Source organism: Salvelinus alpinus, chromosome 37 (assembly GCF_045679555.1).
Source record: "Salvelinus alpinus chromosome 37, SLU_Salpinus.1, whole genome shotgun sequence".
Classification (NCBI taxonomy): domain Eukaryota; kingdom Metazoa; phylum Chordata; class Actinopteri; order Salmoniformes; family Salmonidae; genus Salvelinus; species Salvelinus alpinus.
The window spans coordinates 14,306,557-14,332,089 of record NC_092122.1 but is presented as its reverse complement, the minus strand read 5'-3'; the positions used below and the strand labels follow the sequence as shown (position 1 = coordinate 14,332,089).

At 43.8% G+C, this 25,533-nt stretch overlaps 1 protein-coding gene across 3 annotated transcripts in view; it reads right to left on the bottom strand.

Moving 5' to 3' along the window:
* Positions 1–24,736, bottom strand: part of LOC139566023 (synaptotagmin-1-like) — a 203,621-nt gene extending 178,885 nt beyond the window's left edge. For 2 of the 3 annotated variants that reach the window (XM_071386831.1, XM_071386833.1), the window contains exon 1: positions 24,388–24,732. The gene's annotated coding sequence lies outside the window, so the exon portion shown is untranslated. Of the gene's footprint in view, positions 1–24,387 lie in introns of all 3 variants that reach the window. The other variant, XM_071386834.1, reaches the window with a different exon arrangement.
* Positions 24,737–25,533: the final 797 nt, after the last annotated feature.

Genomic DNA, 25,533 nt, shown 5'->3' with positions numbered 1-25,533 from the left:
TGAATTGACATGGAAATGCTCAATGTGTGTAATGACTATGTTTTTATGTCTGTTCTTTTGTCTGTTTGTAAGACAGAGCGCTAAAGACTATTTCCCACTCTGTGCAAACTTAATGGACAATAACGTTTTCTAATCTAATTATAGCTTCCTCATAAGCACTCTTCTATTCCCCCACCAACTCCCATTCAACTCCTCACTTTTGGCAGGGCCCCTTTTTGCCAACGACTGGACCAATGATTGCATTTGTGGACTTAAACATGTATGTTAAACAGTTGAAGTCGGAAGTTTACAAACACCTTAGCCAAATAAATTTAAACTCAGTTTTTCACAATTCCTGACATTTAATCTTAGCAAAAATGCCCTGTCTTAGGTCAGTTAGGATCACCACTTTATTTTAAGAATGTGAAATGTCAGAATAATAGTAGAGAGAATGATTTATTTCAGCTTTTATTTCTTTCATCACATTCCCAGTGGGTCAGAAGTTTACATACACTCAATTAGTATTTGGTAGCATTGCCTTTAAATTGTTTAACTTTGGGTCAAACGTTTCGGGTTCCGCAAGCTTCCCACAATAAGTTGGGTGAATTTCGGCCCATTCCTCCTGACAGAGCTGGTGTAACTGAGTCAGGTTTGTAGGCCTCCTTGCTCGCACACACTTTTTCAAATTTTCTATGGGATTGAGGTCAGGGATTTGTGATGGCCATTCCAATATCTTGACTTTCTTGTCTTTAAGCCATTTTGCCACAACTTTGGAAGTATGCTTGGGGTCATTGTTCATGTAGAAGACCCATTTGCGACCAAGCTTTAACTTCCTGACTGATGTCTTGAGATGTTGCTTCAATATATCCACATATTTTCCCCTCCTCATGATGCCATCTACTTTGTGAAGTGCACCAGGCCCTCCTGCAGAAAATCACCCCCACAACATGATGCTGCCACCCTCGTGCTTCACGGTTGGGATGGTGTTCTTCGGCTTGCAAGCATCCCCCTTTTTCCTCCAAACATAACGATGGTCATTATGGCCAAACAGTTCTATTTTTGTTTCATCAGAACAGAGGACACTCAAATGATGTCAATTAGCCTATCAGAAGCTTCTAACGCCATGACATAATTTTCTGGAATTTTCCAAGCTGTTTAAAGGCACAGTCAACTTAGAGTATGTAAACTTCTGACCTACTGGAATTGTGATAAAGGGAATTATAAGTGAAATTATCTGTCTGTTAACAATTGTTGGAAAAATGACTTGTGTCATGCACAAAGTAGATGTCCTAACCGACTTGACAAAACTACAGTTTGTTAACAAGAAATTTGTGGAGTGGTTGAAAAACTCGTTTTAATGACTCCAACCTAAGTGTATGTAAACTTCCGACTTCAACTGTATACCCATTGATTCTTGAACAAAATAGAAATGCTTTGTGAGCTTAGTTAGACTGTCGTACCCCATCAGAACACAAAATATAAGCTTGTTTAACTCCAATGTTTGTGAACTAAGACTGTATAGCCTCAAAACATGGTTAAAACTAGAACTTTGATATCAGCAATGGTCAGTCCTTGCATCCATTCTCAGTCTATGAATTTGAGAGTGATTACATTTTTCCAGGCCCATCCCTCAGATTTTTACCAAAAACAGACATGGGGTCCTTGCTTTGTTATTGTTTCAACAGTGGATTGTAGCTTTAATGAACGTAGGAACATTTCCATGATATAGAGGGAAAGTCATTAACATGGCTGTAGGTGAGGAACTACATAGAATAAAGCCACAGTCCATTATATAGAAGTATGGGGGTGAATAGGGCTGGTAGGATGGTGACTAGTACAACACTAGTAGAATTCCATTACCGTAGATGGATGAATGATGTTTATGCCCGGAATTCAAATTGACGAGGCTAAAGGTCCCGGATGCCATTAAACTGCTCTGATTTCATATTAAATGCTCAATGCCCCCTTAATACCTGTAAAGCCAGGTAGCTAACCTTAGCAGCTACCGCAGACACTAAGGGAGGAACTAATTTTACAGCACATTATTAGGAAGATAGGGGTCCGTTTGTGTCTCCACGACCGTGGACGTGGTCGGTGTGTTGTCTGGTCTATTTGTAAAAAATTGTCTTAGAAAACATTGACTTTGTTAAACAAAAACTGATTGTCAAAGTCCAGTAAAGTCCTTGATGTCTTCTTCTTATGAACACTTTTCCCCCCAAGACTTTATAGTCTCAGCAGATGGGCTTGTTATGCAAATGTGTATTTGTACACCATAATTCATTATAGGGAACATTCGCTGGATGGTCCCTCTCTATGCTCTCCTTTTAAGGAGTTCTGATTTGGAGGTTTAATTATCTTCAAAAGGAGGGGCTTGGTTTTATTAAAACTCACAAATGATCCTCGGCAGCAAGAACAAGTGGTGTTAATCTACATTGAGGGTTTACCCTTTCCACAGGCGTATCTAACTCAAAGGTTCACTCGATACTAATATGCTTGACATGGGTACACACACACACACACACACACACACACACACACACACACACACACACACACACACACACACACACACACACACACACACACACACACACACACACACACACACACACACACACACACACACACACACACACACACACACACACACACACACACACACACACACACACACACACACACACACACGTGCACACGTAAGAACACATGCTTGACTAAATTGTCATAGGCCAAGCTAACTTTTCACCTATCTAGTTGGTGGTATTTTTGAGATGTATGGTGGCATACTGTATTGGACAGACTTGAGCATGTCTAGTTTTGTGACAGTCCTTTACCCATGACACTGTAAGTCTGTAAATATACACACCCTGCTCTCCCTCCTCTCCTTGCTGCCATGCTGTCCCCTAAAGTCAGGAAGGAAATGAGAGGAAGAGGAGCACCCTGCTCTGGGGGGACATGCTGTACTTCAAACTCTGACATGGCTCTCACATTTACCCAGCCCCTCTCTCACATGGATATTGTGACATTTCTATCATAATATTCTGGGTAAGAGTATCCTGCATCTTTGGAATATTGGGCCAAGTGCCTTTGAGTAGCATTGATTCTCCTCTGAAGTCCCCAATGACGTGGCATTATTCACAGTATGTATCCACATTAAGGTTATTTGTCAGCGTAATGATGTGCGTAAAGTGTGTTTCTATGCTGCAGTGTTTATTCATTTCTAGGTCACAACATGATCTGACTACCATGAGACAGATGATTTTCTCTGTTGTTGCCACTGTGATCAAAAGGATGCAACAGGACAGAAGGCGTCCTGATGAGCTCCCAGTCTCCGCACATGAACCACTTGATTTAAAAAGGAACGTTAGACTTTGAATGTGGCGGGGACACAGCCATTCACGGCCAAATCCCATTAAGTCAAGTGAAATCTCAAAGCGCAATTTGCTTTGAACAGTGGACATTAAAAAAGATGTGCGGATCTAAAAAAAAAGCTAGTGTGTGGATTCGTCCCCATGGACTCAACTGTAGAAAGAGAGAGAGCCATTATCAACTGAGAGGTCTTAAGATTTTCACTGCCCATCAGTTTACGGCTTCTCCACTTCGTGTCACCGACACTAAAGACAGATAGCCAGAGAGACGAGGCTTGATGTATCTTTTGACGTTTGTCTAGATGGACCTGTCAGTTCTGTGGCAGTTGAGTTGAATGCTGCCATTGGCAAGGACAATGGAAGCACAGACAACGGTGCCTAAACAGACAGATACATCTTTTAGTCCCAAAGGGAACGACAAAACGAGTAGTTTGATCAATGCAAATGACCCACAAAGAGATATCATGCTTTGAAATAAACTTTGGATCTCAGCCAATGTTCCCCTGGTTGAAAGTTTCCTTTTCCTTTGATCTGATCAGACTGAGGGGGAGGTGTAGATAAACAGCCCAGTGTCTTTGTAGAACAGGTGTCTGGGCTGTTTGATGTGGGTCAGATGGACCAGCCAGGTGCCAAAAACACACCCAGCTGTTTTGAATAAAACATCTGACACATTGACTTCCTGACTGATGGCGGGATACCGAGTTCAGTATTCTGTCAGCCAAACCTCCCACGGACAAACATAATAATAAGGTATTTCATACCTGTCAATGATGATGCTAGTGAGACATGTCAAAGGCACGTGTCTCACAGTCACACATCCACATAAATAGGTTTGTGACTGTGTGGGGGCTGAGGTGAGAGGGAGAACAGATGATGCACTGGAGAAGTGATGCAGTTGGCCCTGTTCTGTTAACGTCAGCCCCATCATTAAGTCCACACACCTTGGTGTCACCTCCACCCTGGTGACGGAGATGTTCAGCCCTGTGGAGGACATTTCTGTCAGCCAGGCAGAGAGGGAGGAAGAGGTGCTGGTGTGGTGTGAAACATGAGACCCTGATAGGGCTTGTGTCCAGGCTAGCCGAGCAGAACAGGGACTGGGTCCAGGGTTCCACATGGAGTGTGGGGAAACATTGGGAGAGCACCCTGGAACTAGAGGTGTTATCTGGCTGGCATGAAAGGCCCACTACACACTCCGATTCAACCATCAACCCTTTACTAGCTAACACACCTTACCAATCATTCCTCCTCAACATCTAATGGTAACAAGTTACAGAGTAAATACATATGCAAGATGACCTTGTATGGCCTTTTATAGAGAGATAACAAGATGGCATGGGACTTCCCTGTTCTCTGTCTGTGAATAGAAGTCAAATGTAGTCATGTAGGAGGAATAAAATGAGTTTTTGATCCCTATCCTGGCACAGCACCAAGACACTGCTTATTTAGCTGCACGAGAAAAATCAATGAGACTTTGGAGACACGTTGGCATCGATTCAGTGTTTAAACCACTAGTTCACTGGCTGTATCAGATTACCGGAGCCACTGCCCCCCTAAGCCCCAGTACAACTTGAAATCCCATTTTACATAACATTACCTGACAAACTGGGTTGACATTTGGTTAAATAATGTGGAGTAATTCAGAGGGATTTAAGGGAGCATTAGTGTGATTCACGAGGCTCAGTTATTGAACAGACCCCCTGATGATCACTTTGGAGATCAGATGTTAGATGTCCAATGAAAAGACAGTGGCTTGCAAAAGTATTCACCCCCCTTGGCATTTCCCCTATTTTGTAGCCTTACAACCTGGAATTAAAATACATTTATGGGGGGTTTGTAACATTTGATTTACACAACATGCCTATCACTTTGAAGATGCAAAATATCTTTCATTGGGAAACATACAAGAAATAAGACAAAAAAACTGAAAACTGGAGCGTACATAACTACCCCCCCCCCCCAAGTCAATACTTTGTAGAGCCACCTTTTGCAGCAATTACAGCTGCAAGTCTCTTGGGGTATGTCTCTATAAGCTTGGCACATCTAGCCACTGGGATTTTTTCCCATTACTCAAGGCAAAAGTGGTCCAGATCCTTCAAGTTTGATTGGTTCCGCTGGTGTACAGCAATTTTTAAGTCATACCACAGATTCTCAATTGGATTGAGGTCTGGGCTTTGACTAGGCCATTACAAGAAATGTAAATGTTTCCCCTTATACCACTCGATTGTTGCTTTAGCAGTATGCTTAGGGTCATTGTCCTGCTGGAAGGTGAACCTCTGTCCCATTCCCAAATCTCTGGAAGACTGAAACAGGTTTCTCTCAATAATGTTCCTGTATTTAGCCCCATCCATCATTCCTTCAATTCTGACCAGTTTCCCAGTCCCTGCCGATGAAAAACATCCCCACAACATAATGCTGCCACCACCATGCTTCACTGTGGGGGATGGTGTTCTCGGGGTGATGAGAGGTGTTGGGTTTGCGCCAGATATAGCGTTTTCCTTGATGGCCAAAAAGCTTAAGTTTATTCTCATCTGACCAGAGTACCTTATTCCATATGTTTGGAGAGTCTCCCACATGCCTTTTGGCGTACACCAAATGTGTTTGCTTATTTTTTTCTTTAAGCAATGGCTTTTTTCTGGCCACTCTTCCATAAAGCCCAGCTCTGTGGAGTGTACGGCTTAAAGTGGTCCTATGGACAGATACTCCAATCTCAGCTGTGGAGCTTTGCAGCTCCTTCAGGGATATCTTTGGTCTCTCTGTTGCCTCTCTGATTAATGCCCTCCTTGCCTGGTCTGTGAGTTTTGGTGGGTGGCCCGCTCTTGGCAGGTTTGTTGTTGTGCCATATTCTTTCCATTTTTTAATAATGGATTTAACGGTGCTCCGTGGGATGTTCAAAGTTTCTGATATTTTTTTATAACCCAACCCTGATCTGTACTTCTCCACAACTTTGTCCCTGACCTGTTTGGAGAGCTCCTTGGTCTTCATGGTGCCGCTGGCTTTGTGGTGCCGCTGGCTTTGTGGTGCCCCTTGCTTAGTGGTGTTAGTGTGTCGACGCCAGGTCAGCGGAGTCAATCACCACCTTCCGGAGACACCTGAAACCCCACCTCTTTAAGGAATACCTAGGATAGGATAAAGTAATCCTTCTAACCCCCCCCCTTAAAAGAGTTAGATGCACTATTGTAAAGTGGTTGTTCCACTGGATATCATAAGGTGAATGCACCAATTTGTAAGTCGCTCTGGATAAGAGCGTCTGCTAAATGACTTAAATGTAAATGTAAATGTAAATGTGTTGCAAACACTGTGGCCTTTCAGAACAGGTGTATATTTACTGAGATCATGTGACAGATCATGTGACACTTAGATTGCACACAGGTGGACATTATTTAACTAATCATGTGACTTCTGAAGGTAATTGGTTGCATCAGATCTTATTTAGGGGCTTCATAGCAAAGGGGTGAATACATATGCATGGACCACTTTTCCATTTTCCATTTCTTTAAATTTTTTGAAACAAGTTATTTTTTAAATTTCACTTCACCAATTTGGACTATTTTGGGTATGTCCACTACATGAAATTTTAATTACAGATTGTAACGCAACAAATAGGAAAAATGCCAAGGGGGATGAATACTTTTGGAAGGCACTGTACATCCGGGTCTGATTCAAAACAAGTCGGCTTCCTTTGATTGAAGCCAAACAAAGCTATTGGTCAAGGCAAAGGTAAAATCATTGCGTTCTGCAAACGGTGTCCTGGGGCCAAAGGACTCAGTGCATCTGGAACACAAACAATTTGTCAAATCAACGTCAGAGGATGTTTGCTGAAGCAGACCAACACCAGGCGCCGGGCGGAAACAACACTTTTGCATCCAGGGGCAACTATGAGGGACAGGAAATTAATGGAGATAACCAAGACAGGACAATGTATGACCACGCACACACACATTAATTTTGTGAATGTCCCGCAAGCTTAATGAATGGTAAATGTTGTGTGTCTAGTGTAGAGCTGCATCTATGGAGAGTGTGAAAAAAGATATATAGAGCGAAAGAGATGGAGATAAGGAGGAGAGAGACAGAGAGAGAGGGGGGAGAAATAGAGGCAAACAAGGAAGTGATAGCAAGTGGATGAATAGTAAACAGAGTCACTCAGTGTACTGTGATCCGTGGCATGAGATGGAGTTGGATGTTGAGTGTGTTTACTGTTCCGACAGAGACAACATAATTTTCTGTCACACTGCGCAGACAGGGGTCAATCAAGAGCCACCACTTTGCAACAGTGGATGACAGGAGAGAAGGGTATTTTTCTGTCCAATTCTGGGAACAAAGCAAACCACTTTGCTAACCTCCATTGCCAATACCACACACATCACAACAATAAGCTCTGAGTTTAGTGTGTCCAAATACAGTTTAACAACACTGCTAGAGGATAACATATGATAACGTCCCATCAAAGAAGATACACTTTTTTTCTTATGCTTCCTTCCTGTCTGACCAGTCAATGGTGAATTACCCCTCCCCCCATATAAAAAAATATGTTGACTCCATGACATTGCACCAGAGCAAACACCAGGTTACTAAGGCCGAACTGACAGTTACATGGTGTCATAACGCCCTCATGAAAAGTACTATTGAATTCCTTAACAAAAACCTATTCGTGCAGTAGTGACTATGTAGAGAATTGTAGGGATTGTGTAGTGAAGATGTAGCTTATGCACAACTCAAGATACACAAGTAAAGTTTTGTAGGGTTCAGTAGGAAAACAGTAGTTTCCAGTAGTAATCAGGTAGAGATTTGTGCTACTTGAAGTTGGTTGTAAATAAGTCGTCACAACACTGATGTCAGACTACACCGGCTTTTCGTGACCACCGATGAAGACAAAGCAGGAAGTAGTTAGCTACTGTTTTTGACAATTCCGAATGTAATGATCTTCCATCCTTTGTCATCCTGTCTTTCATAGCCCTTATGCTGGCACCATCTATACGTTTTAACTTTCCTCTAGGTTTTATGAATACTTTCATGTCGTTGTTTAGCCGTTTAAAAAACTTTTTTTACCACATTAAAAAGATTGCTATCCAAAACGATCATGTTTAGCCTAGCTGTTTGCTAGCCACATTGAAATGTAGCTATGTAGCCTCTGTTTTAATCATGCTAGCTAATAAGTACTGTATGTGTGTTTGAATGGAAATGTGCACTATGTTCATATTGGTATACATACACATTCCACTAACCTCTTTTGACCTGTCCGCCAAGGAGGCCCTCGACATAAGAAGACTGGAGGCCATTGTTAGTAAGAGTAGCATTGTTTATCAAATGTTTTTCTGTGTTGTCTTATTGGACCTCTGTTAGCAGATGATTGATAATGGCTTATAATTGGTTGTCTCTTGTGCTTGTCTTTATTTTTTAAAAGGTTCCACGGTGGAGAAATATGGCTGCAACAAAAAAAGAGGATGTGAGGATAGTTAAGTCGATGCTGAATGAAGACACGGCTTCAAAGGGATAAAAAATGTGTACATATGTCATTTGATATGTAATTAATTTAATACATTTTAAAAATGCAGTTACATTTGTAAAAGCTTATTATTTCTTGTTTGATGACATAACTACAGCTAGAAACTTGAGGAAATAACATACTAGTCTTGAGGTGACACAATGGTGAAACAAGAAGATGTCAATTGTGATTTTGAATAGGTAAACAGTAGTCAATGTGTCTGTTTTCAATAGCAATTCAAAAGGGTTTGTAGGAAAAAAGGATCAGGAGCTATTCAGTAGTGATCAGTATTGACAACTCTACACACACAAATGGCAGTAGTAATTCAATAGGGATTGAGTAGACCTACAGCAGTCATTTGTAGGCATTATGTAGTAATTCCGTAGTGAACATGTGTAGGTTTGAAGTTGTAGATTCCAAAAAGCTCAGTAGTTACACAGTAGTCATTAACTTCTCTGCGCTACGGATCCCTTTTACGGGATCATTTTCCTAAACAACCGCTGAATTGCAGGGCGCAAAATATTACAAAAAAATATAATATTATAATCATGCAATCACAAGTGAAATATACCAAAACACAGCTTAGCTTGTTGTTAATCCACCTATCATGTCAGATTTTGAAAATATGCTTTACAGCGAAAGAAATCCAAGCATCTGTGAGTGTGCTAGCTAGCCCCAAATTAGCATGGTCACGAAAGTCAGAAAAGCAATAATATTAATCGCTTACCTTTGATAATCTTTGGATGTTTGCACTCACAAGACTCCCAGTTACACAACAAATGTTATTTTTGTTCGATAAATGGGTTGCGCCATTATGGCCATTTGGGTTGCGCGTTATTTTCAGAAAACCAAAGCCTCGTTCCGTTCAACGAAAATTCCAAAAAGTATCCGTAATGGTCTTAGAAACATGTCAAATGTTTTTTATAATCAATCCTCAGGTTGTTTTTAACAAACATAATCGCTAATATTTTAACCGGACCGTAACCTATTCAATAAGAGAGAAAAAGGAAATGGAGAGCTACCCCTCACGCGCGCAGGAACTAATCAGAGGACACCTGACTAGTTTTAAAAAATCTCGCTCATTTTTCAAAATTAAAGCCTGAAACTATGTCTAAAGCCTGGTCACAGCCTGAGGAAGCCCTTGGAAAAGGAATCTGGTTGATACCCCTTTAAATGGAAGAAAGACGGGCCAGGAAACACAGATAAAAAATTTAAAAAATCACTTCCGGGTTAGATTTTCTCAGGTTTTCGCCTGCAGAATCCGTTTTCTTATACTCACAGACAATATTTTGACAGTTTTGGAAACTTTGGAGTATTTTCTATCCTAATCTGTAAATTATATGCATATTCTACGATCTGGACCTGAGAAGTAGTCAGTTTACATTGGGAACGTTATTTAAAAAAAAAAAAAAAAATCTGAACACTAGCGTCAAGAGGTTTTAAGGGAGATGTATGTAGTGATTTGAATAGGAAATATGTAGTGTTCACCAGTAGTGAAATGTCCCAATGTATCACTCATTACTACATAAATTACTACTGGTTTACTAGACATCGCAATAGTAATCAAGTAGTAAAACCAGCAGGTTTTGTGTAGCTCTTGTGAAGTAGTGATCAGTAGTACTTTTTCCTGAGGGTGTAGAAGTTTGGCAGAGGCATCGGCACAGATGTAAGGTCTTGGTGCCCCGTGTGAGTTATATGCAATTGCAGACGGCTGGTGCAATGGGGTGCTAATTCAGGGCCACTCAAATGTAGCATACGCACTCCACTCTTCCATCTTTCTCCCGAAATAGCTCCTGCCTCCCACGACATTTGAGCTCAGTTCCAATCTCCTTTATCCATGTTCCAATAATGACATAATTGTATATTTACATATGAACAGATGCAGATGACATCACGTCACGAGAGTCAGTCTGTTGGTGGCCACTGATTCATCAAAAGGGGCCATCACATTTCAGGTTGCAGCAGTATCTAGCGGCAGTGACGCCTCACTGCAGCCATCTCTCCATCATCTGAATAGGCAAATGAACCACTCTGCTTGAGTTATCATAAAGAGTGAACGACTCCAGCCTCTATGGGTGGGAATACTAATGTGCAAATGGACCTCACATCTTTAAGAGCCTCTAATCCACTACAGTGATTCACACACGCCTTCTAGCAATGAACCCATGTGTGTTAATGGCCTGGATGCCTTTATGAATTCACAAAGCTGGAGTGATTGGTGCAGATCCACTGACCTTTCTTGGTTTATCCGCATGCTGTACAGATCTGTGAATGCTGCACACATAAGGCTGTGTTTAGTCACCATCTGGAGGGTCGTGAGTGTCTGTGCTAAGTTGTACCCCGATGCCCCCTGGGGGTTCTTAGCAGGGTTGGGCGGCCGCACGGGGAGGCTGGGTTGCTAGGTTGTTGATTGAAGAGTCTCGGAATATGTGAGTGGGGCCCCTGAGGCCCGGAGGGACTAAGCACGGTGGGTGAGAGCTCTGACATTGAGGCCGTCCTTGCCTCCTGCCGGCCACTATATAGAAACAGTTTTAAAAACCCTCTATGTAACTAGGAACCGTGGTGTTTAGTGGCTACTGCTGGCAGGCGTACAAGTTCCTGCTCTTTCATTTCCAAGAATATGTGGTATTTTTTTATTTGTCTGTTGTTCTTTTGTGAGTACATAAATCTATTCTAGTGTGGTAGCTCTTTACAGTCATACCCGTATACAGGTTGAAAATAGCATATTTGGGCACTAATAAGCGCCTAAATTGGAACATAATGTCAGAGCTATGGCTCTGCGATTCAGAGCTCTGAATGGGTTTTGACTGAGAGACGTTCTGAAGTTGAACCACCCCTCCCGCTAATCGGGCAACTTTTGCAAATTTTTTGTTGACCGAGTGAGGGGAATGCTGTAAATTAAGAGGACTCAATGTATATATATTTGAAAGATGAGACGTTGAGGATTATAATAAATACTGCATTATAATAAGTACTGCTTTGATGGCATACAAGCAAGCCAAACACTCATGAGTCCAAATGTGCACTTCACATCTCCAAATATTCAGATTCAACGTTTATGGTCACTATGTTTGATGTACAGTTGCAAGATGACATGTGGTCATACGCTGGGTTGTACAGAACAGAATGAGCATATGTGTGTTTGTGAAGAAAATTTGCCGCCGCACGTGCACCTGAATGCATGCATGACTCCTTTGTATGGCACAAATATTACGTTCTGTTTCTCTGAATTGCCTTGTGAAAGCCTAACACTGTAAGATCATATTTTATAACTTAGCTAGTCATGTTGGCAATAGAACAAGCTTCAAATCATGCCCACCTGACCCAGATTGCGATTTATAATGGACCATTCTTTGTGTGATGACGGGGATGCGGGGTTGTGTTCCAAACAAAACAACTACAAGTGTGCTTGCTCTAGTTCCTCAACGGCACAGCTAGGAGAGCTCAAAACATCTTATAGTTCAAGACTCTTCTTTGGGTCATAAAGTCCGTTGCAATTGCCTAGTTTGGAGAGGTTTGTGGCCACTTGGAGACACCAGTTAGTCCTCTCACTCAAACCTTTGTCATTCTTTTGTTGCACCTACAACACATTTTCCAGGAATATTCTTATCATGTTACTGAGTGTATCCAGAGTATTTTCAGATTTCATTGTCAATAAATGCTGTGAAAAGTAGAGTAAATGCAAAATGCACATACAACAGTGTAATGTTTGGATTGACCTTTGGTCCCCTTTGGTCTAATAACTTCCTCATTATCTCCAAACTGTTTCCTTTCAAATGCTACCATGGTTATGCGTATGCTTTTCATACTTCTTCTGTAAGAAACATTTCAATTGAGCCATATGCATATAGGCCAATTCCCACGTGTGTAAAGGGTTAACACATAATGCCTATTCAATAAAACCGTTTTATATATTGTCAAACTTTCAGAATGTAAGGAAATCATGAATGACATTGATGCAACAACACTGATGCTGATAAGGAACATGTGAGGACCATTTCGACGTATGAATGACCACCAGAGCAGTCCTTTTTGGGGGGCGGCAGGTAGCCTAGTGGTTAGAGCGTTGGGTCGGTAACCAAAAGGTTGCTGGATCGAATCCCTGAGGTGACAAGATAAAAATCTATCGTTCTGCCCCTGAACAAGGTAGTTAACCCACTGTTCCCCAGTAGGCCATTGTAAATAAAAATGTATTCTTACTGATTTGGTTAAAAAAAAAATATATATATATATAATAATTTCTCTCAAGGCAAGACTATTTCTGTGGATCGATTTATGATCCTTAAATGAAGGTGAACCGACCACAGTATAGCCAACAGTGGGCTGAGCGGAATGGCTGGGAGGTGAACAAGTCCAATCCTTCTCCATCGGCTCCATCGACTTCTGTGCTATGGAGTGGGGCACACCAACCAATCAGAGTGTGCTGTGCTGTCACAGGTGTCAGATAAGACAAGAAGACAGCAGACATGAGTCAAAGGGAATTAGTCAACAAGAGACATCAATAACAGCAAATGCTCAGAATGCTCTTTTTGCATTGAATGACATATTAATTATGAAAGGGTTTATCTCAAATATCTTGTCATAAGATAGTAAAGTACTGTATGAATATGATTTCTGCAAAGATAATATTAACAGGTGAATATCAGAGAAACGTGTCACGTCTTTTTTTAGAGCACAAAGAGCACACAAAGACCATATAAAGGAAAGCTGAGAGAAGCTGAAAAAAAGTATCTAAGGTTCACTTGTTGGAGTTAACAAAGCCCTTTGAATAATTCAATGTATTACTGTATTAGCATAGTGTTAGCTAGTATTAGCATACAAGTCTTGAAAGCACTGCTACAGTGGTGTGTGCAAGGTTGATTAGTTTAACACATTAACACTCCATGGAAGGAAGCAGATAAATTATTTTCTGAGCAACATCTGTAACAAGTCTGCATGTTCCACATGCATCTGGACTGGGGTGAAACACCTTGATTGTTTCCCACATTAGCATAATTGTCATTAATGCCAGCAGCCTCAAGAGTTTGTTTTACAATGCACAATGCATGCATAATCAACGTGTCTTAGTGACTGAGTATGTTTCTGAGATGAAAACATGAGGAAATCTGCCATTATCATATCTCTGCTGTCATTCAGTTGAGATCTATATCATTCTGCACCAATTTGCATATAATATGCAATTAAAATAAACCGCCAGGAAAAAAAGTGATTGACGTGAATGGAATGGTTTGGCACGTTAGGTTCTTGGTTCCCAGTAGCAAATGGGAAGAGTATAGGCTATCAACAGGGAAAGGAAATGGGTGTTACACATACTCCATGCCCCAGAAGACAGCTGTTGCCCATCCATATAGCCAATCTTGTAGCAGTAATTTGCTGTTGGTTGTGCTAGGTGTTGCTAGGTGTTGGCCCCATGCTGGGGAGACATAGCAGGTGGACAAGGCCAGACGAGACCCAGCTGAGATCTATCTAAAAGCCTTCCCTCCTTCTGGCCTAGACACAAACTCCCATTCTTCATCTCACTGCCCATTACAATCAATCAAACTGCAAGCCAGGGGGAAATTGCACACCCAATTTACGCCCACAACTGTTTGTTATCGATGGCTGCCTCACTTTTGTAGTGGTGGAACAATGACGGCAAACCCCCTGAGTGCGGTCCTCTGTGCGCTGAGCAAACAGCTATTTGTTGAGATTGCTGTGGTGGTGTTGTAGGCAGCAGAGCGATGCTAGCAGAGCCTTGCTCTGGGTTTGATATACCTTCATTTCAGAGGGGACATGGCCACATGAAGTCTATATACTGTAGGAGGGAGTTCAATTTTTTCCCCAGATCTTATCTTCTGTCACGTTCTGACCATAGTTCTTTTGTGTTTTCTTTGTTTTAGTGTTGGTCAGGACGTGAGCTGAGTGGGCATTCTATGTTGTGTGTCTAGTTTTCACGTTTCTATGTTTGGCCTGATATGGTTCTCAATCAGAGGCAGGTGTTAGTCATTGTCTCTGATTGGGAACCATATTTAGGTAGCCTGTTTTGTGTTGGGGTTTGTGGGTGGTTGTCTTCTGTCTTTGTGTTCTATGCACCAGATAGGACTGTTTCGGTTTTGCCACATTTGTTATTTTGTATTTTGTAGTGTTCACGGTTTTGTCGTTATTAAACGCTGCGTCTTGGTCCGATCCCTGCTACACCTCCTCTTCAGACGAAGAGGAGGAAATCTGCCGTTACATCTTCCTTAGTTGTTTTTCTCCTCAAGAGTATTCATCTGGCTGTAGAGTGAAGTCAAAATCAATGGTGAGAGCAGTGGCGAGAGTTAGAACCTAGGCTGGGAATCTATCACCGTGCACATGGGAGGGGACAGCCATGTTTCATTATAAATTCAAGGCCAATCTGTGCAGGGGATGGAAGGCAGGATGTCAAGGTAATGAGTTCATTTAGGAGATAAGGAACAGCAAATGTATGCTCTGAGATTTCTCCACCAGCAACAATATGGCCTCTCCAGCCGCCGCCCACTGAAGAGAGGAGAAAATGGCCTCTATTAATGCTACAATATGGGATTTCATTCAATAGCTGCCAAATGTGATAAAAATGGCCAGATATGCAAATGTTCTACATTCTCTACATTTATTCAAGCTTTAAATATTATGCTTCAAGCTGTGCAATACAAAAGTCCCAAGGTTTAATGGAGAGGAATATTACCTGTTACTACACTCCAGACTTCAGACTAGACACAGAGCTAGCATTACAGTGTATCAAATTTAACCAGATGCCTAGCTATTATCCACAATGGGGCGAGTTGCCCTCTTGGCGCTGTGGTAATAAGTGTTGTTTTCCGTCTGACTGGGTGGACATGTTTTGGGGAGGCCTCCTCTCTGTCTGGCTCCGGAGAAGCCTGGCTCTCTCTCTCTTCTGACGATGCGTCCCACTGGACACAGATGTCAATTCAACATCTATTCCACGTTGGTTCCAAGTCATTTCATTGAAATGTCGTGAAAACAACGTTGATTCAACCGGTGTGTGCCCAGTGGGATGCGCCGTTCCGTAAGCAAGCCTCCTCATTTGCATCGTCCTTCAGAGGATCCCCAAATTCATCAGACTGTTCCATTGATGGAGGGAGGGGGGACCAAACAAACAAAATATGAAACAAAGTTAGTTGTGCTATTTTCAGCTTCTTTTTTTTCCATTCTGACCACGGCAGAGGCAGAGCTATGGGCTTATTTTGCTATGTAATTATTCTAGCAATTGACACGAGCTCTGCTCACGGGCAATTTCATCTTTCAGCGGCAAGAGAGAAAAATTGAAGAGCCATGACTTGGGGTGTAATGTAAACGCAGCAGCCTGAAAGACAGTGGACTGGAAGAGGGAGGAGAGGCTCATTTTACAGATTAGGGAGATAACTAGATGGAGCACGTTGTGGCTTGTAACAGGGAACTGCTTGTGTTCATGTACAGTGCTCACAGGGGAGGAAGAGGGAGGGGTGAGGGAGGAAGAGGCGGCATGACAACCCACGGCAGGCGGGAGACTTGGTTGCCATGGCGACGAACAAGGATGTTTGTATCAGAGGCTAATCTCGGCAGGCGGCCACAAAAGGCACACACACCTTCCACCGGCAGTAATGGAGAATCACTGGAGCTCGACACTGGCTATTCATTCCAAAGGGGGGGGGAACAGGTGGTGGAGAGGTATACCTTTTTCTTATCACTCGACATTCCTCCTCAATCAGGGTCGAGTCGAGCCGTGACCAGAAGGGGGGTTCCATTCTAATATGAGACGGGCTGGGGCTGCCATTGGTCTAGCAGCTCTAATGTTTACTACAGCCTTGCTCTTCGGAAGGGAGGGACACTAGCATCCACATACCAGATTTCACTGTTTACTACACATTATGGCCACACTGAGTGTATTTGTAGATTCAATAACAGCAGAATATCACATTTCATTCATCCTTAGTAAATGATCAACAAGGATCCGCAATGACCTTGGCTGGTAGTAAAACAATAGAGGAATGTCATTGGCTAGTGTGGGATTCATCCAACCAAATCTCCTCCTACTGAATCATATCAGGGTGGAGGGAGGTCAAGAACCAGACATTAAATACACTGTATATAATCAATGTTAGGGGTATAGGATGTACGGGCAAAAGGAAGTTATGATCTGTACACAAAAAAGACCGTCCATACCCACATGTACTGATGTCATTCGTTTCTACTACGCTAATCAAGTTAGTATGTCCACACAAACTCAACGAAGGATGTTTTCTGACATGCAGCAGTAAGACATTGATTGTAATGGCTTTTATGTCTTGGTGGTGGCGCTGTGTCTTGTACATTGCTGTCTGTCCTGTCCTTTATGACTCATGCATCTTCCAAGGGCACCAGAGGCACTCGCTGTTGTTGTTGCTGTGCAATAGCTCAGAGGCCAATCTCTTGGAAGTAGTTTCTCTCATTTCGAAGCTGTCATGCTGGCCCTATTTGAGGGATTTCAACAGAGGGACAGGAGATAAGTAACTGAACGCGCTTTTATAGAAAAATGCAATATAGCAACATAAAGCAGCTCTTCAATAACCCGCAACGTGGATCTTCTGTACTCAGACTAGGCTGCTTTGTCCAAATATATACTGTATTAAGAAGCTATTCAGTCTAGCTGTCATGTCTTTTCACCCTAAATGTAATATAACGGCATGCGCCAATTTCCCGATCCTCTTTTTATTGTTAACCTTATAAAGCAGTGAAAGGGGGTTTTCTCTGTGGTCATGGCTCTGATGAATGAGAGTCACAATATGACTCACCACCACAGTGCCCACCGAAACAAGTCTTATCGCTCTGACGAGACTGTCCAAACCATGTTAGCCAAAAAGCATTGTACAACTCAGTCAGTCATTACTAAATACTAGACATGGTAAAGTGAAACATCATCCTCTGTTATATTAGCTTTCTTTTATCAACTCATTGCATGCTGGCCACAGATGCATCTTGGGATGCCATGATTCCCTTACCCTCCTGCTAGGTGTGACACAGGACGGAGTGGATGAGAGTGAGCATTTGAATGCTGCTCTAACCTCTGTGGCTCGACTTAGTAATTATTGGTAAGCTCAGAAGCCCGGCGTTGAGAATTTCTCCTCCAGGGCTGGTCTCTCTGAGAAGTTTTGCCCATTCAGATGGTATTAAACTCTAATAACTTGTCCCTGCAATATCCAGTAAAAATCTGGATATTAAAAGAATGTAGAAAGGAAAAGCAATTTCCTCTTGAAGGGATTTTGAAATGACAGCTTTCAGGGGGGTAGTACAGAAAGTTTGTTGGCTGACAATCATTATACATTTTGTTGCCCACCATTTTCTCCCTCTCCCTGTTTATACCTCTCCCATCCCTTATAAATGACAATACCTATCTTTGATTTGGCCATACACTAAAGGCTGCTTGAACAGGTGAAGACTGCCGGACATTGAATTCAGCCGGACATTTGAACTTCAATGGCTTGACAAAAAAGGAATTTGTACTCTAGCATACACTATTCGAAAAAACAGTTCCAAAAATGTTCTTCGGGCTGTCCCCATAGGAGAACCTAAAAAGGTTCTACCTGGAACCAAAAACGGTTCCCTCTATGGGTTCTAGATAGCACCTACTATGCTATCTCTCTTCCGTACTTCTCTCATTTGCTAGTTAGTTTGGATTCCCCCTCAATAAAAAAAGAGTGCATGCAGGATGATGAAATGTTGGTGTTCATTAGTTTTGACTACTGTGAAACCATTCAATTGTTTTGAATTGTCACTTCATGCGCTTCTTCATTCCATTGTTGTGGCTCAAATAGGAGACAGACATATCCAATATAGACGGTGCACTTCTACAGGCCTCATTAAACACACCGTTTCCAGCCTGTCTATTGTCTTTGGGTCCACAGGACTAACTGCAATGGAACTGCAATTGTTTTCAGCACAGCGCACTCTGTAAATATGAATAGAACTGTTGGACAACAACAGCTGTAGGCTAAACAGATTGGGCCTCATCAAAAAGATCTGTTTGTTTTTATGCTTGGTTATTGCACCAATGACTTCCACATGAAGGGAAGGATCTTAACCTTCACTCAGTTGGGTTCAGTGTCAGTGAGTCACATTCAAACTCATCACAATATCCTTTGTACATGCAGTACATTCAGGGTCTGAGACAGAACTGAAGCAATACCACAAAACAAAGATGTCCATGTCACTCATCCACCCTTGCACTCTGCAATTACAACCCAGCATCAGCAGTGCCAGCCATTGCATTGTCAGGAAATGTTGAGTGTGGTGTGCACTGGGTCTGTATTATAGTAAAGGCCTCATTGATCATGTAATCTCTGCCTTATCTCCCCAGGTCTAACAGAGATCAAGGAGCCCTGAGTCCCGTAGACCTTGTTAAACACTGAGCCTTGTATCAGGATTTAGCCTCAGACCAGCCTAATTAGACTATCAGAGCCGGGCCTTATAACAGAGTAATACCACAGGACAAGCCCAGCAAAGCCAGAAATAAGCCATCACAAACAAAACAGAGATCGATAGGCCAGAATTCAAAGCTAACAGTGTTTCAAAGTGCAACAAGCCATTTGAGTTTCATGCTCACCAGTGAGCCAGTTGTTTGAATAAGGATCTTACATCACATTGGTTGACTGTGGGCATACTGTAGTGAATGTAGCACCATGGTAACACACAGCTAGTCAAACGAGAGCTCCTCCCTCCACCAATCCCTCCTTGCCTGAAACCAACCGTCAACATGCCATTGAGTCAAGAAGGCAATATCTCATTGTTCACTATGTACTATGTTCACTATCTCCCCTACTACACACTCTTTTAAACAACAATGATCTAGTGGTGGTGGTAGCCAAATACATTACTGATACAAATACATTGGAACTCAATGCTTAGCTATACACTACATACGCACAAAAGAATGTGGACACCCCTTCAAATTAGTGGATTCGGCTATTTCAGCCACACCCATTGCTGACAGGTGTATAAAATTGAGCACACAGCCATGCAATCTCCATAGACAAACAGTGGCAGTAGAATGACCTCACTGAAGAGCTCAGTGACTTTCAACGTGGCACCGTCATAGGATGCCACCTTTCCAATAAGTCAGTTCATCAATTTCTGCTCTTCTAGAGCTTCCCGGGTCAACTGTAAGTGCTGTTATTGTGAAGTGGAAACATCTAGGAGCAACAACGGCTCAGCCGTGAAGTGGTAGGCCATACAAGCTCACAGAACGGGACCGCCGCATGCTGAAGCGTGTTGTGCGTAGAAATCATCTGTCCTCGGTTGCAACACTCACTACCGAGTTCCAAACTGCCTCTTGAATGTCAGCACAATAACTGTTTGTCGGGAGCTTCATGAAATTGGTTTCCATGGCCGAGCAGCCGCACACAAGCCTAAGATCACCATGCGCAATGCCAAGCGACGGCTGGACTGGTGTAAAGCTCACTGCCATTGGACTCTGGAGCAGTGGAAACGCTTTCTCTGGAGTGATGAATCACGCTTGAGCATCTGGCAGTCTGACAGATGAATCTGAGATTGGCAGATGCCAGGAGAATGCTACCTGCCCCAATGCAGAGTTTCAACTGTAAAGTTTGGTGGAGGAGGAATAGTTGTCTGGGGCTGTGTGTCATGGTTTGGGCTAGGCCCCTTAGTTCCAGTGAAGGGAAATCCTAACCTTTTAGGCGATTCTGTGCTTCCAACTTCGTGGCAAAAGTTTGAGGAAGGCCCTTTCCTGTTTCAGCAGGACAATGCCCCCGTGCTTAAATCAAGGTTCATACAGAAATGGTTTGTCGAGATTGGTGTGGAAGAAGTTGACTGGCCTGCACAGAGCCCTGACCTCAACCCCATCAAACACCTTTGGAATTCATTGTAAAACTGACTGCGAATCTGGCCTAATCGCCCAACATCATTGCCCAACCTCAGAAATGCTCTTGTGGCTGAATGGAAGCCGCCTTTAGTTTGTGGCCGGCGTTGAGGGCGCAGTACGGGTGGCACTGTATTATCCCCCGTTAGAAACGACAGTGGATGAAAGTCCCCGCAGAAATGTTCCAACATCTAGCGGAAAGCCTCCACAGAAGAATGAAGGCTGTTATAGCAGCAAAGGGGGGACCATCTCCATATTAATGACCTCGATTTCGGAATGAGAAGTTCGACGCGCAGGTGTCAACATACTTTTGGTCATGTAGTGTATTTCATGAGAGTTTGCCCTAAGGCAAAGTTACAGGTGCTAGCAGTGAGATTATATTGTATGGTTGTTGTTTGAAGCCTTGTTTAAAGGATCTCAGAGGGGAAAGGTCAGAGAGGGTAGCTGGCCCAGGAGCCTAACAGGGGCAGAATTCAGAAGAGAAAACCACAGACAGGAGCGTTCTCTTTGATCTGTCCAGGGGCTATCACACCGCCCTCACTGAGCCCCGTTGTCTGTTTGAATTAAAGGTGTGAGAAATGCAACTGTATTCATGCCTCGGAAATAAGATGATAAAACATATCAAAGGCATGTTTCCAATAGTACTCACGATCTGGACCAGGTAAAAAACAACATTTGGACAGTATAGCATTCTGTTCCCCATACAGTACATACACTGTTGCACAAGATATGTCATCACTATTCTCCCACTCTCCTCCACTGTGAATCTGACCTTGGGACGACTTGCTGCCTGAACACAACATGATTTATCCGGCTACACTACACATCCCTGGGGGCCTCTTGCCCTCGTGATGTATCTGGCCCATGCAGAATGGTTAGCCAACTACAACCTGCTCTGTGATCATCTGTCTTTGTCGTTGGTTTGGGTGTTAAAAGGTGCTCTATGGTTCTTCACACAAGGAATCTAAAATGCATTGATTTTATAGGTGGCTATAAAAGCTTTTTTAGATGAAAATAACAGCCCATTCCACCTCTCAGACAGAAACACTGAGACACTCTCATATCTGTACAGGGCCGGCTGTACAGTGGCCCCACCTCTTGACAGCTGAGAGAAAAATATATGTTTTAAAGTGAATTTCCTGCAATTCTACAAATGTTGCCATGGGGTGGAGAGAATAGTTTTTAGTTTAAAGCTTCTGTAATTTCATGCAATTCGACACATTTTGCCATGACTTACTGCTCATGTCGCTTATGCCTGGAGCCAGTTCTGTATCTGTACCATCTAGCCAGCAGACGTGAGTGTTTCTGAGGCTACTGTGGAGTTGCCTTTGACATGGACAACCGAATCAGCTGCAGACAGTGAAAGGTGAGATGGACGTCAGGTCCTGATTTTGGAAGCATTCATCATTGGCCAACGCCGAGACACAGGCCACTTCATGAGCATGTCATTGATTGGTGCACTTCCTTTCAGAGCAACCTGCTGCCAAACGGCCGCACAATGTCAAATCATACAGAGACTATCTTTAACCTCCTATTTTGCAATGACAACAGCACCCTCCCCCTCCCTCCTCCCTCTCACCTCCTCTTCCCCCTTCTCCTCCTCAACCCTCGGCTCTCATTAACAACAGCTGTTTAAAGTAAAGAGCTCTGAGCAAACACCAAGTCATCCTGCCAGCTGCCCTTTATGACCCAGAAGCCTGGGGTTTTGAAAAGGCAAATCCAAAATAACCAGGGCTGAATCAAAAGGTTAGGGCTGTTTGCACATCAGGCTCGGGGCAGCAGCCTACTAGTCCTCCTCATTATTGCAGATTTAACGAGGATGATAAAACATGATGCTACCTCCGGCGACAGAGGGGATGCTTGATTTATTTGAGCTCAACATCTGCCCCTCCCTCTCTGGTTGGGAAGTTGTTGCTCTCACAGACATTGTCTTGTTAGGGTTTCTTGAGGCCTTATTGGGTTATTGGCCTAGTTGGCCTTATTCGGGCAGCAGGTAGCAAATCATTGGGCCAGTAACTGAAAGGTTGCTGGTTCGAATCCCAGAGAAGACTAGGTGAACAAAAATCTGTCAATGTGCCCTTGACCAAGGCACTTAACCATAATTGCTCCTATAAGTCACTCTGGATAAGAGTGTCTGCTAAATGACTAAAATATAAATGTAAATGGATGGAAAAACCATGTCACACAGATCTACCACAACAGTGTTTCCTGTATTCCCATGTTTCCTGTATTCCCAACTATTCTCTGCCTGTTGTGTTTCAATAAGCCATCACAATAACACAGTGCACATGGCGTCCACCAGCTAGAGACCAGCCCCATCTTCCCCTATCTGATTCAGTTAGTGGTTATGAAACGAAGCGTCTGCAAAGCTCTCCCAGACAGTATGTAAACAACAAGCTGCTGTCTGGAGAAATGGGGAGGTAATTGTGATTTGGGAGAGGTGGAAGGAAGGGTGGGTGGGTGGGAGGGTGGGGGAGTGAGGGCAGGAGGGAGAGTTGCTTCCCTTCTCGCTACTATCACCTGGCAACAGTTTGACATGGGCACCTCCCGGCTAATGTATTCACAGCGACCGAGGGAGGCTGGGGCTGAGAGGCTCAATTGCATGAGCCCAGGGCTACAGCTGAGCAAACCCGCTTGGTAGTCTCTCTCGGGTGGACTCTCATAGCAACGGGCTTATCCATACCACCTGAGATACGAGGTAATACGGGCGGGGAAACGGGCGGGCGGGGAAACAGGCGACCTGTGCCCATGCCTTGTTTGTCAGAGAGAGAGAGCAACAGTGCAATAACTAGGGATATGCTTGACATGTTTCAGACTGGGCTCAGTGCATGGGGATATCACAGTACGTGTGTTCACTGTGACAAAGGCCCCATGGTAGTGGACCTGACACCACCTGAGAGTGATGTTAAGAAGCTATCCTATTGGGGGTTTCCAACAATCACGACAATGACAGATGTTCGCAGCTCGAGGGCTCGCAACGTTTTTTCAATCTTATCAACAGCGATAGACTGCTGTGCAAAGAAGATACTGAATGTATATGATGTTTATCCCACACACCTGTGCAGAAACAGGAAGCAGCACAACTAAGGGGTTAAAGGATTGAGAGCGACGTCTGGCTCCCTATTCCAAATGGCATTATAGCTCTTTTCCAAATCAATAGTGTGCTCCGTTCCTCCCTAAGCAAGTCATGCCAAAGATAAACCCGTCACGTGACGGATGGAGGAGGAAAAGACGGAGCCACAGCCGGGCCATTTTATCTGATGGTGAGAGGGATTAGCTTCCCCAGGATGAAAGCAGCTGCTCGTCTTCCGCCCCCTTCCCTCCTCCTCATCCCTCCATCCATCCACCCAGACATCAACACAGTGGTCTCTGTTTCCCAACCGGAGCCGTGCCTCCAGCTACCCACCTCTCTGCTTATATCACCTCATCTCAACCTGTACACACACTGCCATCTCCTAATAACCATGGCAACACCTCGCCCGCTGGGGTGCAGCCACACAGAAATGGGCGCCAAAAATGGTGCCACGCCAAAGCGGTGGGAGTTGTCAAAGAGTAGACTTCCCCTGCCCCTCTCCCTCCACTCCTCTTCTCAATATCAATCAGATAGCAATCACACTCACCCAAACAAACACAGCTCCTCCCTCACCTCCACGCTACTCATGCCCATAACTTTTGCGGTACCCCAGAAAGGGAATGTCTCATTTTACCTGGCACAGCATGCTGTCAGCTCCCGATCTGTCCGTCCGGATGTGGAGAAGATCTCATCTGGAGGGAACGAGGGAGTCTCTGGGAGAGTGAGAGAGACAGAGAGAGGAGGAGTCTTAGACAAAAGGAGAGGAGGAGGAGATCAGAGAGGAGTCTCCTGTTGCTAATGCTGATGCTGTCACCGTCTGCTTCCTTTATTTTGTGGCCAGAGTTGAGGGAGCAGTACGGGTGGCGCTGTATTATCCCCCGTTAGAAACGACAGTGGATGCACCGAGCGCTGGGCTGACAGAGAGAGAGAGTGAGGGAGAGGGTGAGAGGGAGGAGGTGGAGAAAGAGAAAGAAGGGAGAGACTGGGCTGTTTAAGCGAGCCGTCGTCACGCGGCAGTTCCTTCGGAATCCCTCAAGTGAGAGGGGCGCTACATCACAGAGTCCTTGGCTGTGATTGGTTGAGCCGAGGGGAGATGCTAGGGACGGGGGATCTGTCGTGCTCTGCTCTGGCGGCGGTAAAGTAAGATGACCCTTTCAGCACACATAACATCCCCTCCTGTGTCTGAGCCCACCACCGCAGGGCACACCATCAATGACAAGCAAGGACACTCCCAAAAATTCCCCCTTTGGGAGCTGTGTGTGTGTCTGTGTGTGTGCTTGTGAGTGGGTGAAGGGTGCAGGGTTTCTGTATGCATGGAAAACCCTGGCTTGCCTCTCCACACACACATTAAGACATACTGTACATTCACACACACACACACACACACACACACACACACACACACACACACACACACACACACACACACACACACACACACACACACACACACACACACACACACACACACACACACACACACACACACACACACACACACACACACACACACACACACACACACACAGGAGAGATGAGGTGGAAGGCAGACGGCTGCCACTCAATATGACATCTCCAGATTGAGATTAGCCCCTTTTCACTCCCAGAATGCCCCAAGGCTGTGTTTGACACTGTGTGTGTGGGAACATGAAAGGAGTCAGAGCGCTCTCCTGCTTAGCCCTCCATCATGACCTTTCAGCCCAGCCAGCCCTGCTCCTCATTCAATCCCCTATTGATTCCTTCCTGGTATTTCAGAGATTTTGATTTGAGGTACAGAGGA